Raw genomic sequence first — 13904 nt, forward strand, 5'->3', positions numbered from 1 at the left:
CAGTGCCCACCTTTGCCTGGACTCTAAAGGACATCGCTTTCAAACACAGCCAACACCTCACACAGGAGCAACAGATCAATAGACACCCCGCTCAGACCAGCGAGACTCTCCTGAGTTCTACCACATAGGACTAGATACAGAGTTAGAGCCCTGACACACTGAGTAACTCTTGTGAGTTCTACCACATAGGACTAGATACAGAGTTAGAGCCCTGACACACTGAGTAACTCTTGTGAGTTCTACCACATAGGGCTCTTGTCCAAAGTAGTGCACTATAGGCTGCCATTTAAAATGCATCTCTCATTAACAGTCACATGACTGCAGTAATGCAGGTCCAACAGAATTTAGCTTCATTTCTTTCTATGGAAAAGTCTTGGCTCAGTCTGTGGCAGGAGGGCTGGCTCGGAGTGGAGATGTTGAGGGAGGGCGTAATGAGAGGCAGGGTGCTGTCCAGACAGAGAGTGGAGGGAGGATGCGGACAGACAAACTTAGTGCTAGGACTCCTGTGTTTAGGTCATTTATCATTGTAACGGACAGACAGCCCTTCTCTATTGCTGCCAGATGGAAGTTTCTCCTCCTGTCATCCTCCCCTCCTCCTCCCCTGTCACAGGCCATGATGTTCCTGTCATCCTCCCCTCCTCCTCCCCCGTCACAGGCCATGATGTTCCTGTCATCCTCCCCTCCTCCTCCCCCTGTCACAGGCCATGATGTTCCTGTCATCCTCCCCTCCTCCTCTCCCTGTCACAGGCCATGATGTTCCTGTCATCCTCCCCTCCTCCTCCCCTGTCACAGGCCATGATGTTCCTGTCATCCTCCCCTCCTCCTCCCCCTGTCACAGGCCATGATGTTCCTGTCATCCTCCCCTCCTCCTCCCCCTGTCACAGGCCATGATGTTCCTGTCATCCTCCCCTCCTCCTCCCCCTGTCACAGGCCATGATGTTCCTGTCATCCTCCCCTCCTCCTCCCCTGTCACAGGCCATGATGTTCCTGTCATCCTCCCCTCCTCCTCCCCTGTCACAGGCCATGATGTTCCTGTCATCCTCCCCTCCTCCTCCTCCCCTGTCACAGGCCATGATGTTCCTGTCATCCTCCCCTCCTCCTCCCCTGTCACAGGCCATGATGTTCCTGTCATCCTCCCCTCCTCCTCCCCGTCACAGGCCATGATGTTCCTGTCATCCTCCCCTCCTCCTCCCCCCTGTCACAGGCCATGATGTTCCTGTCATCCTCCCCCTCCTCCTCCAGGCCATGTCATCCTCCCCCTCCTCCTCCTCCCCATGATGTTCCTGTCACAGGCCATGATGTTCCTGTCATCCTCCCCTCCTCCCCCCTCCCCATGTCATCCTCCCCTCCTGTCCCTGTCATCCTCCCCTCCTCCTCCCCCTGTCACAGGCCATGATGTTCCTGTCATCCTCCCCTCCTCCTCCCCCCTGTCACAGGCCATGATGTTCCTGTCATCCTCCCCTCCTCCTCCCCCGTCACAGGCCATGATGTTCCTGTCATCCTCCTCCTCCTCCCCATGATGTTCCTGTCATCCTCCCTCCCCTCCTCCCCCCCTGTCACAGGCCATGATGTTCCTGTCATCCTCCCTCCTCCTCCCCCTGTCACAGGCCATGATGTTCCTGTCATCCTCCTCCCCTGTCACAGGCCATGATGTTCCTGTCATCCTCCCCTCCTCCTCCCCCTGTCACAGGCCATGATGTTCCTGTCATCCTCCCCTCCTCCTCCCCCTGTCACAGGCCATGATGTTCCTGTCATCCTCCCCTCCTCCTCCCCTGTCACAGGCCATGATGTTCCTGTCATCCTCCCCTCCTCCTCCCCTGTCACAGGCCATGATGTTCCTGTCATCCTCCCCTCCTCCTCCCTGTCACAGGCCATGATGTTCCTGTCATCCTCCCCTCCTCCTCCCCCTGTCACAGGCCATGATGTTCCTGTCATCCTCCCCTCCTCCTCCCCCGTCACAGGCCATGATGTTCCTGTCATCCTCCCCTCCTCCTCCCCCGTCACAGGCCATGATGTTCCTGTCATCCTCCTCCCCTGTCACAGGCCATGATGTTCCTGTCATCCTCCCCTCCTCCTCCCCCTGTCACAGGCCATGATGTTCCTGTCATCCTCCCCTCCTCCTCCCCCTGTCACAGGCCATGATGTTCCTGTCATCCTCCCCTCCTCCTCCCCCCGTCACAGGCCATGATGTTCCTGTCATCCTCCCCTCCTCCTCCCCTGTCACAGGCCATGATGTTCCTGTCATCCTCCCCTCCTCCTCCCCCTGTCACAGGCCATGATGTTCCTGTCATCCTCCCCTCCTCCTCCCCCTGTCACAGGCCATGATGTTCCTGTCATCCTCCCCTCCTCCTCCTCCCCTGTCACAGGCCATGATGTTCCTGTCATCCTCCCCTCCTCCTCCCCTGTCACAGGCCATGATGTTCCTGTCATCCTCCCCTCCTCCTCCCCCTGTCACAGGCCATGATGTTCCTGTCATCCTCCCCCGTCACAGGCCATGATGTTCCTGTCATCCTCCCCTGTCACAGGCCATGATGTTCCTGTCATCCTCCCCTCCTCCTCCCCCGTCACAGGCCATGATGTTCCTGTCATCCTCCCCTCCCCTCCTCCCCCCCTGTCACAGGCCATGATGTTCCTGTCATCCTCCCCTCCTCCTCCCCCTCCTCCCCTGTCACAGGCCATGATGTTCCTGTCATCCTCCCCCTCCTCCCCTGTCACAGGCCATGATGTTCCTGTCATCCTCCCCCCTCCTCCTCCCTCCCCATGATGTTCCTGTCATCCTCCCCTCCTCCCCCCTGTCACAGGCCATGATGTTCCTGTCATCCTCCCCTCCTCCTGTCACAGGCCATGATGTTCCTGTCATCCTCCCCTCCTCCTCCCCTGTCACAGGCCATGATGTTCCTGTCATCCTCCCCTCCTCCTCCCCCTGTCACAGGCCATGATGTTCCTGTCATCCTCCCCTCCTCCTCCCCTGTCACAGGCCATGATGTTCCTGTCATCCTCCCCCTGTCACAGGCCATGATGTTCCTGTCATCCTCCTCCCCTGTCACAGGCCATGATGTTCCTGTCATCCTCCCCTCCTCCTCCCCTGTCACAGGCCATGATGTTCCTGTCACAGGCCATGATGTTCCTGTCATCCTCCCCTCCTCCTCCCCTGTCACAGGCCATGATGTTCCTGTCATCCCCCTCCCCCTCCTCACAGGCCATCCCATCCTCCCCCTCCTCCTCCCCTGTCACAGGCCATGATGTTCCTGTCATCCTCCCTCCTCCTCCTCCCCTGTCACAGGCCATGATGTTCCTGTCATCCTCCCCTCCTCCTCCCCTGTCACAGGCCATGATGTTCCTGTCATCCTCCCCCTCCTCCTCCCCTGTCACAGGCCATGATGTTCCTGTCATCCTCCCCTCCTCCTCCCCTGTCACAGGCCATGATGTTCCTGTCATCCTCCCCCCTGTCCAGGCCATCCATCCTCCCCTGTCACAGGCCATGATGTTCCTGTCATCCTCCCCTCCTCCTCCCCTGTCACAGGCCATGATGTTCCTGTCATCCTCCCCTCCTCCTCCCTGTCACAGGCCATGATGTTCCTGTCATCCTCCCCTCCTCCTCCCCCTGTCACAGGCCATGATGTTCCTGTCATCCTCCCCCTCCTCCTCCCCCTGTCACAGGCCATGATGTTCCTGTCATCCTCCCCTCCTCCTCCCCTGTCACAGGCCATGATGTTCCTGTCATCCTCCCCTCCTCCTCCCCTGTCACAGGCCATGATGTTCCTGTCATCCTCCCCTCCTCCTCCTCCCCTGTCACAGGCCATGATGTTCCTGTCATCCTCCCCTCCTCCTCCCCCGTCACAGGCCATGATGTTCCTGTCATCCTCCCCCCTCCTCCTCCCCCTGTCACAGGCCATGATGTTCCTGTCATCCTCCCCTCCTCCTCCCCATGTCACAGGCCATGATGTTCCTGTCATCCTCCCCTCCTCCTCCCCCCCTCCTCCTCCCCTGTCACAGGCCATGATGTTCCTGTCATCCTCCCCTCCTCCTCCCCCTGTCACAGGCCATGATGTTCCTGTCATCCTCCCCTCCTCCTCCCCCTGTCACAGGCCATGATGTTCCTGTCATCCTCCCCTCCTCCTCCCCTGTCACAGGCCATGATGTTCCTGTCATCCTCCCCTCCTCCTCCCCCGTCACAGGCCATGATGTTCCTGTCATCCTCCCCTCCTCCTCCCCCTGTCACAGGCCATGATGTTCCTGTCATCCTCCCCTCCTCCTCCCCCTGTCACAGGCCATGATGTTCCTGTCATCCTCCCCTCCTCCTCCCCTGTCACAGGCCATGATGTTCCTGTCATCCTCCCCTCCTCCTCCCCCTGTCACAGGCCATGATGTTCCTGTCACTCCCCTCCTCCTCCCCCTGTCACAGGCCATGATGTTCCTGTCATCCTCCCCCTCCTCCTCCCCTGTCACAGGCCATGATGTTCCTGTCATCCTCCCCTCCTCCTCCCCCGTCACAGGCCATGATGTTCCTGTCATCCTCCCCTCCACAGGCCATCCTCCCCCTGTCACAGGCCATGATGTTCCTGTCATCCTCCCCTCCTCCCCCCCTGTCACAGGCCATGATGTTCCTGTCATCCTCCCCTCCTCCTCCCCTGTCACAGGCCATGATGTTCCTGTCATCCTCCCCTCCTCCTCCCCCTGTCACAGGCCATGATGTTCCTGTCATCCTCCCCCCTCCTCCTCCCCTGTCACAGGCCATGATGTTCCTGTCATCCTCCCCTCCTCCTCCCCCCTGTCACAGGCCATGATGTTCCTGTCATCCTCCCCTCCTCCTCCCCCTGTCACAGGCCATGATGTTCCTGTCATCCTCCCCTCCTCCTCCCCTGTCACAGGCCATGATGTTCCTGTCATCCTCCCCTGTCATCCTCCCTCCTCCTCCCCCCTGTCACAGGCCATGATGTTCCTGTCATCCTCCCCTCCTCCTCCCCCTGTCACAGGCCATGATGTTCCTGTCATCCTCCCCTCCTCCTCCCCCGTCACAGGCCATGATGTTCCTGTCATCCTCCCCTCCTCCCCCCTGTCACAGGCCATGATGTTCCTGTCATCCCCCTCCTCCTCCCCCTGTCACAGGCCATGATGTTCCTGTCATCTCCCCCCTGTCACAGGCCATGATGTTCCTGTCATCCTCCCCCCTCCTCCTCCCCCTGTCACAGGCCATGATGTTCCTGTCATCCTCCCCTCCTCCTCCCCGTCACAGGCCATGATGTTCCTGTCATCCTCCCCTCCTCCTCCCCCCTGTCATCCTCCCCTCCTCCTCCCTGTCATCCTCCCCTCCTCCTCCCCCTGTCACAGGCCATGATGTTCCTGTCATCCTCCCCTCCTCCTCCCCTGTCACAGGCCATGATGTTCCTGTCATCCTCCCCTCCTCCTCCCCCTGTCACAGGCCATGATGTTCCTGTCATCCTCCCCTCCTCCTCCCCCTGTCACAGGCCATGATGTTCCTGTCATCCTCCCCTCCTCCTCCCCTGTCACAGGCCATGATGTTCCTGTCATCCTCCCTCCTCCCCCTCCCCATGATGTTCCTGTCATCCTCCCCCTCCTCCTCCCCTGTCACAGGCCATGATGTTCCTGTCATCCTCCCCCTCCTCCCCTCCCCCCGTCACAGGCCATGATGTTCCTGTCATCCTCCCCTCCTCCTCCCCCTGTCACAGGCCATGATGTTCCTGTCATCCTCCCTCCTCCTCCCCCCGTGTCACAGGCCATGATGTTCCTGTCATCCTCCCCTCCTCCTCCCCGGTCACAGGCCATGATGTTCCTGTCTTTCTCCCCTCCTGCTCCCCCTGTCACAGGCCATGATGTTCCTGTCATCCTCCCCTCCTCCTCCCCCGTCACAGGCCATGATGTTCCTGTCATCCTCCCCTCCTCCTCCCCTGTCACAGGCCATGATGTTCCTGTCATCCTCCCCTCCTCCTCCCCCCTGTCACAGGCCATGATGTTCCTGTCATCCTCCCCTCCTCCTCCCCTGTCACAGGCCATGATGTTCCTGTCATCCTCCCCTCCTCCTCCCCCTGTCACAGGCCATGATGTTCCTGTCATCCTCCCCCTCCTCCTCCCCTGTCACAGGCCATGATGTTCCTGTCATCCTCCCCCTCCTCCTCCCCCTGTCACAGGCCATGATGTTCCTGTCATCCTCCTCCCCCCTCCCATCCACCTCCCCTCCCCTCACAGGCAGGTCTTCAGGCCATGCTGTTGGGAAGCTTGAGAGCACAGCAGTAGCATAAATGTAATGAATCATTGTTCAGCATCATTCATTGGAAAAACATTTTGGGAAGAAATACACCGGTGTTCCTCCTGGTTTACTGGCGAATGCAGAGATGTTGGTATTCCCCAGTGATGTGAAGTTACAGCTTTTAGGGCCTTCGAGTGTTGCTAACATCAATATTAACTTGCTTAACTACTTACCGATCATTGGGACGCTAGCGTCACACCTCGACAACATTCAGTGAAATTGCAGAGCGTGAAATTCAAATGACAGAAATCGTAATATTAAACATTCATGAAAATGCAAGTTTCTTACATCATTTAAAAGCTTAACGTTTTATTCATCCAGCCACTTTGTCAGATTTCAAAAAGGCTTTACAGAGAAAGCACACCATGCTGAGGACATACCCATATCTGAGGACAGCACCCTGCACACAAAAGCATTACATACATTTTCCAACCAAACAGAAGTGTCACGAAAGTCAGAAATGTCAAAAAAACAAATCAGTTACCTTTGAAGATCTTCATCTGGTTGCAATCACAAGGGTCCCAGCTACATAACAAATGGTCCGTTTGTCAGTTTCATTGGCGCGCTAGACTCAGTAATCCACCCGTTTCCTTCGTTCAAAATGCATACAAATGCATCCCGTAAGTTACCAATAAACTTCTTCCAAACATATCAAACAATGTTCCCAATCAATCCTCGGGTACCCTGTTATGTAAATAAACAATACAATTTAAGACGGAGAATACCAGAGACCCTTACCGGAGAAAAATAACGAAGTACGTGCACTCACCGTAACGAGCAACAAACACTACAGCCAAAATGGGAGCCACTTTCTAAAACTACAAATTCTAGATGATTTTTCAAAAACAAGCCTGAAACTCTTTCTAAAGACTGTTGACATCTAGTGGAAGCCCTAGGAACTGCAATCTGGGAGGACTTCCTTTTATATTCCCATTGACCGCCATAGTAATCAAGGGTGAGCTGAACAAAAAAAAATCTGGATGGATTGTCCTCGGGTTTTTGCCTGCCATATCAGTTCTGTTATACTCACAGACATTATTTTAACTGTTTTGGAAACTTTAGAGTGTTTTCTATCCAATACTATGCAGTACTTATTATATGCTTATCCCTAGCTTCTGGGCCTGAGTAACAGGCAGTTTACTTTGTGCAACCAAACTTCCAAATACTGCCCCCTAGCCCGAAGAAGTTAACTTTTTAGGACAGACTCATTCATAAACTTTCAGCGCAATTGTAATGGTTAATTAATACTGTCAGCTGGCCTAATATAATGTTGATGGATTGTGTGTACAGCCAAACTGACCCTTTCTGTCTTGTATCTTCCCTCTTTAGACTACATGGTCCCCCTCCTCTCTTCAGTCTTCATCGTCTTGTGGATCCTGGTGCTGGTCTCCGTCTTCCTGTACTGCATGCGTCGCCGGCGGAAACATGGCAACGGAGCCTCGTCGTCCGCGGCGACAGATGACAACACCACCAACAACGTCCGCGAGCAGCTCAACCAGATCAAGAATCCCATCAACGTGAAACACGCCGGCAGCGGCCATCTTACGACGTCGGTGGTCATCAAAGACTACGAGGATAAAAACTCGATCGTCGCCAAGGTACGAACACACCACCGCCCTGAGGGGGAGGAGGACGACGATAAAGAGAGACAGCTAGGGAATAAAGGACGCTTTGTGGTTACAGCCAAACAGCCTGCCTACACACTGGTGGAGCGGGAGGATCAGGGCCTCAATGGAGGCCTGGGGGCCAACGGGCCCATCGACGAGGACGTCAGGACCGCGGTGCAGCCCAGCTCCAAACACCCTAACTGGGTTAATAAACAGGACAACAGAGCCCTGGAGACGCCACACAGCATCAACAGGATGGACTACAACAGAACCCTGGAGACGCCACACATCATCAACAGGATGGACTACAACAGAACCCTGGAGACGCCACACATCATCAACAGGATGGACTACAACAGAACCCTGGAGACGCCACACAGCATCAACAGGATGGACTACATCGTATAGCAGGAAATGATATAGCAAGAGGCAGGAAGTAGCATGAAAACCCTGTGTAAAGAATTCCCCCTTCCTGGACGTTATGGTCATCCCGGCAAGGTCATTCTTCTGATACGCTGTGTTGACACTGTTTTCGTGCAACCATTGACCTTAGTGAAGAGGACCGGGGGGGGGGTGTTCTGGGATTTGTAGTTCATTATTGTGTGATTACAAGGTTTGTTGTTTGGATGAATGAATCCATGGCTGCATCAGATGTGGTACCCTATTTCCTGTGTAGTGCACTACTTTTGACCAGGGCCCTATGGGTTTGATGCACAATGTAGGGATTAGAGTGCCATTTGGGACATTGCCCATGACTGTTAATTTAAGTTTGGACAAGCTGGCTACACTGGCAGTAAAGGTTGAGGCTGAGAACCAGGTGCTGTGTTTTCATATTTCAACACTTATTACCTAATATTATTACCTACTAATAAGTGCACTACTTTTGACCAGCGCCCATAGAGCTCCCTCCCATAGGGCTCCCTCCCATAGGGCTCCTCCCATAGGGCTCCTCCCATAGGGCTCCTCCCATAGGGCTCCCTCCCATAGGGCTCCTCCCATAGGGCTCCTCCCATAGGGCTCCCTCCCATAGGGCTCCTTCCCATAGGGCTCCTTCCCATAGGGCTCTTCCCATAGGGCTCCTCCCATAGGGCTCCTCCCATAGGGCTCCCTCTCATAGGGCTCCTCCCATAGGGCTCCTCCCATAGGGCTCCTCCCCATAGGGCTCCTCCCATAGGGCTCCTCCCATAGGGCTCCCTCCCATAGGGCTCCTCCCATAGGGCTCCCTCCCATAGGGCTCCTCCCATAGGGCTCCTTCCCATAGGGCTCTTCCCATAGGGCTCCTCCCATAGGGCTCCCTCCCATAGGGCTCCTCCCATAGGGCTCCTTGGTTTTCTGCAAAGTCACTGTTCAGTTAGTGGATGTTGTTGGAAGGCCTCCCTTTCCTCTTGGGGTTTTCTGCAAAGTCATTGCAAAATAGTCTAAAGAATGAAACACTTAAGTTAGCGACAGCACAGTATATTTTATATTTGTGAGTTTTCCATCTGTTGGTTTAAAACTAGTTCTGTCTATGTGAAAATGTATTTTTAGCTTCCCACTACATCAACTGAACAAATCCATCTTGATTGACGTGGCTTATCATTTGTTTGTGGTGGGCGGGGCCACTGGCACGATGAAGAATGTCCACGGCAATCTACAACGTGTAGCTATGTACATTTATTGATCATTGTGTATATTTGATTTATTAACTTAATAATAATCAAGAGCCTAAAGATTTTATTTATATGTTCTGTCTCTAGATTTTGAAGGTTTCGGTAGCTTTGTAAGTTTACATTTAATTTTGATTGACATTTTTATTTTATGAAACGTCAGAGGAACAAGAAAATAAGGACTTTTCTAAGAAAAAGTAATTCCCTGTTTATTTTATTTATTTGTTTAAATAATGATTTCAGATGTTTTCAAATATCCATTTTGCCAAGACTTTGCAGGTTAGGGGGATGATGTAATAAAAACAAGACTGGTTGCTTTGTTCTAAATTCTGAACGATGGTGGCAGACATATTGTTTGTCCTGAAAACACAAACCGCCTTTAGCAGCATCTAACTCATAATCCACAAATGATCAAAGCACAAAAAATAGTGTATCACACACATTCTCACCAAACAATATCTGACAACTTAGGGGAGAGTGTGGTAAATCCAGCCTTTTTTTGTTGTTGTTACATTCATCATCACTCCGTCAAGGAAATATAGTATTCTTTCTAATAAAGATATCTACATATATTTCAGGATGTTGTGTATCCCTGGACATAATCAGAATTCATGTAGAAATTACAGTTTTGAAAAGAAAAAGTGGTCTCTTGGCACAATTTATCCTGGGAAGAAAACACTTCATTTGTCTCAATTTAACCCAAGGCAGACATTTTGACTATATTTGCCCACGCAGCTACAAGGATGCACTTTCATGCTCGGTTCAGACCTCATACTGAAGCTGAAAGAGACCCCAGCTGATATATACAACGATCTTTAAATATACTTCGATTTAGATACAAGCATCATGAAATTAATTTGACTTGGGGGAAAATCTGTTTATTGGACCTGATTTGTTCATCCACTTCTCCATGTGGTTTCTTCCTTCACTGACTCCGTGAAATTATAAATATTTGGCCAACTGATACGTTTTCTGTATGGTTTCCTAGAAAGAAGGCTGGCTCAACTTACCCTACTCTCCCCTATGGCAAATCACACAACAATCACACATCAATGTCTACTGGAACAGTAGGGGAGGTCAATAGTCTAGCCTGAGTTCCAGATCTGTTGGTGCTGTCTTGTCATGTCCATTGCTATGACTGCTGTCACACATGTTGGGAAGACTACACAGACAGATCTGGGACTCGAGCTATGGCAGCGTTTCCCAAACGTAGTCCTGTCGATGCCAAGAGGTGCATGTTTATGGTTTTTGCTCTTAGCTCTACACATCTGATTCAAAACTCATCTTTGATTATTAGAATCAGCTGTATAGAACAAAGCCAAAAGGTGCACCTCTTGGAGTCTCCAGGACGGAGTTGGGGAAACGCTGGTCTAGGGTGTCAATGGGAACAGGATCACGTAAAGGCGTATTTCCTTCTCTCTCTGCTCAGCGCTGTGGGAGACTGTTGTTTTGTTTCTGTCTTAAATGCACATGTTATTGGAAACTATTGAAAGGCTCTTTGAAAGCAGACATGTTTTTTATTTCTCAGATGTTTAGTGCTTTATGACATCATGGAAACATTCATTTAGTGTTCCTCTCTTGTTATGGATTTTAGATTGTATTTGTGTTGATGATGATGCAATCCTGGCAATCTTTTTAGAGGGTTTTGTTCTTTTGAAAAAGGTCAATATTTATTAAATAGTTTTTTTTTATGAAAAGAGATAATAAAACAGTCCCTGTTCTGGATTCATGGTTTGAGTAAAGTGACTGGATGAAATTATTAATATAGAAATACATGATTGGTCAGATTCACTCAGACCTGATTGGTGGGATTTACCCAAACCTGCTGTAGATTGTTGATGCACTGTCTTTGTTTACAGAATGTACCCCTCAGTTCACCCCATGCACAACACATACCTGTCAGGAAGTTGTAGGGTTTTATACAGTACCCAACACCAGTCTGGGATTTTATTGGAAAAGTAGCTACTGTGTAAATTAGGGCATTTGACATTATTTTACAACAATTGACTCTCTCGACCAATCAGAATAAAGCACATGGTTGAGGTAAACACAGGACATGCTGCTCTTCTCTTAGTTGTTTTGCTAAAAGCAACAGTCAAAGAGAAGTCTGATTTTCACCATGATAGAACTTATTCGGTTACAGAAAGGTTTTGTATTGATCGGTGTCAATGATCGGTAAACTCTGTTAGGTGAGCGTCTTTAATTGCTATTTAATTTTTTAATATTTTATTGGGTAAAACATCATGCTGATGTCAGGGCAGACTGGAGGAGTGCTTAATGCGAATTGCTCAACGCACGGTTATAAAACTGCCTTCAAAAGTTTGTTTTGTATTTTTTTGTAATGGTATATCCTTGTAGGTAACAATGTCACAAGGATAGTCCAATTTAAATTTAGAAAAAAGCTTTTTTTATCGTCAAAATAAACAAGTGTTCGGCAGAAATGAACACTCAAGTAAAGGAATAGTAATGTCAGTTCAGATAATCAGTGACTGCCACCCTATTTACTGGACAACAGTGGTACACTTCGTAGGGAAAACCCGAAGGGTCTTTATCCTATACCCAGACTGTTAGCCAGACATTTTAGTTAGAGCCTACGACAGGGAGGTTCTCAGAAACTAGTGTGGGAACAACTTCATGGTGAGATGACAGACCAAAAAAGAAGAAAAAGAAAAGCAACAAGGTCTCATTCTTGTTTTGTTTACTAGTGATTACTGTAGGCCAGAGCTAGACTCCTTCCAATCAGACGGACTGTCCCGAAGACTGACATTTTTCCAGAAATATCCTACTAGGTCCACATGGGCCTGAACAGGGTTGGGGTCAATTCTGTTCCAATTCAGGAAGTCAAGTAGTCAACTGAAATCAAGCAAGATTGACATTTCAGTTTACTTCCTGAATTGAAATATATTTGGCCCAACATACATCCCTGAGGCACTACAGAGCTTTTAGTTTGGGATTTCTGCCATTTCATTGGGATTTACTTCCCCACGGTCAGATGAACTCATAGATACCATTTTTATGTACAGTTGGAGTCGGACGTTTACATACAGTTACGCTGGAGTCATTAAAACTCGTTTACATACAGTTACGCTGGAGTCATTAAAACTCGTTTACCTACAGTTACGCTGGAGTCATTAAAACTCGTTTACCTACAGTTACGCTGGAGTCATTAAAACTACAGTTTACATACAGTTACGCTGGAGTCATTAAAACTCGTTTACATACAGTTACGCTGGAGTCATTAAAACTCGTTTACATACAGTTACGCTGGAGTCATTAAAACTCGTTTACATACAGTTACGCTGGAGTCATTAAAACTCGTTTACATACAGTTACGCTGGAGTCATTAAAACTCGTTTACATACAGTTACGCTGGAGTCATTAAAACTCGTTTACATACAGTTACGCTGGAGTCATTAAAACTCGTTTTTCAACCAATCCACAAATTTATTGTTAACAAACTATAGTTCTGGCAAGTCGGTTAGGACATCTACTTCGTGCATGACACAAGTAATTTTTCCAACAATTGTTTACAGACAGATTATTTCACTTATAATTCACTGTATCACAATTCCAGTGGGTCAGAAGTTTACATACACTAAGTTGACTGTGCCTTTAAACAGCTTGGAAAATTCCAGAAAATTATGTCATGACTTCAGAAGCTTCTGATAGGCAAATTGACATAATTTGAGTCAATTGGAGTTGTACCTGTGGATGTATTTCAAGGCCAACCTTCAAACTCAGTGCCTCTTTGCTTGACATCATGGGGAAATCAGCCAAGACCTCAGAACAAAAATTGTAGACCTCCAAAGGTCTGGTTCATCCTTGGGAGGAATTTCCAAAGACCTGAAGGTACCACGTCCATCTGTACATACAATTGTACGCAAGTGTAAACACCATGGGACCACGCAGCCGTCATACCGCTCAGGAAGGAGACACATTCTGTCTCCAAGAGATGAATGTACTTTGGTGCAAAAAGTGTAAATCAATCCCAGAACAACAGCAAAGGACATTGTGAAGATGCTGGAGGAAACGGGTACAAAAGTATCTATATCCACAGTAAAACGAGTCCAATATCAACATAACCTGAAAGGCCGCTCAGCAAGGAAGAAGCCACTGCTCCAAAACCTTCATTTAAAAAAAACAGACTATGGATTGCAACTGCACATAGGGACAAATATCGTACTTTTTGGAGAAACAAAAATCGAGCTGTTTGGCCATAATGACCATCGTTATGTTTGGAGGAAAAAGGGGGAGGCTTGCAAACTGAAGAACACCATCCCAACCGTGAAGCACGGGGGTGGCAGCATCATGTGGTAGGGATGCTTTGTTGCAGGAGGGACTGGTGCACTTCACAAAATAGATGGGGTATAATACCCCCTACCA

At 50.0% G+C, this 13904-nt stretch overlaps 1 pseudogene; it reads left to right on the forward strand.

Moving 5' to 3' along the window:
• The window catches only part of LOC135524866 (protein jagged-1b-like), a 125554-nt pseudogene extending 117111 nt beyond the window's left edge, over positions 1-8443 (forward strand).
• The last annotated feature ends 5461 nt before the right edge of the window (positions 8444-13904 follow it).

Source organism: Oncorhynchus masou, chromosome 31 (assembly GCF_036934945.1).
Source record: "Oncorhynchus masou masou isolate Uvic2021 chromosome 31, UVic_Omas_1.1, whole genome shotgun sequence".
NCBI classification, from domain to species: Eukaryota; Metazoa; Chordata; class Actinopteri; order Salmoniformes; family Salmonidae; genus Oncorhynchus; species Oncorhynchus masou.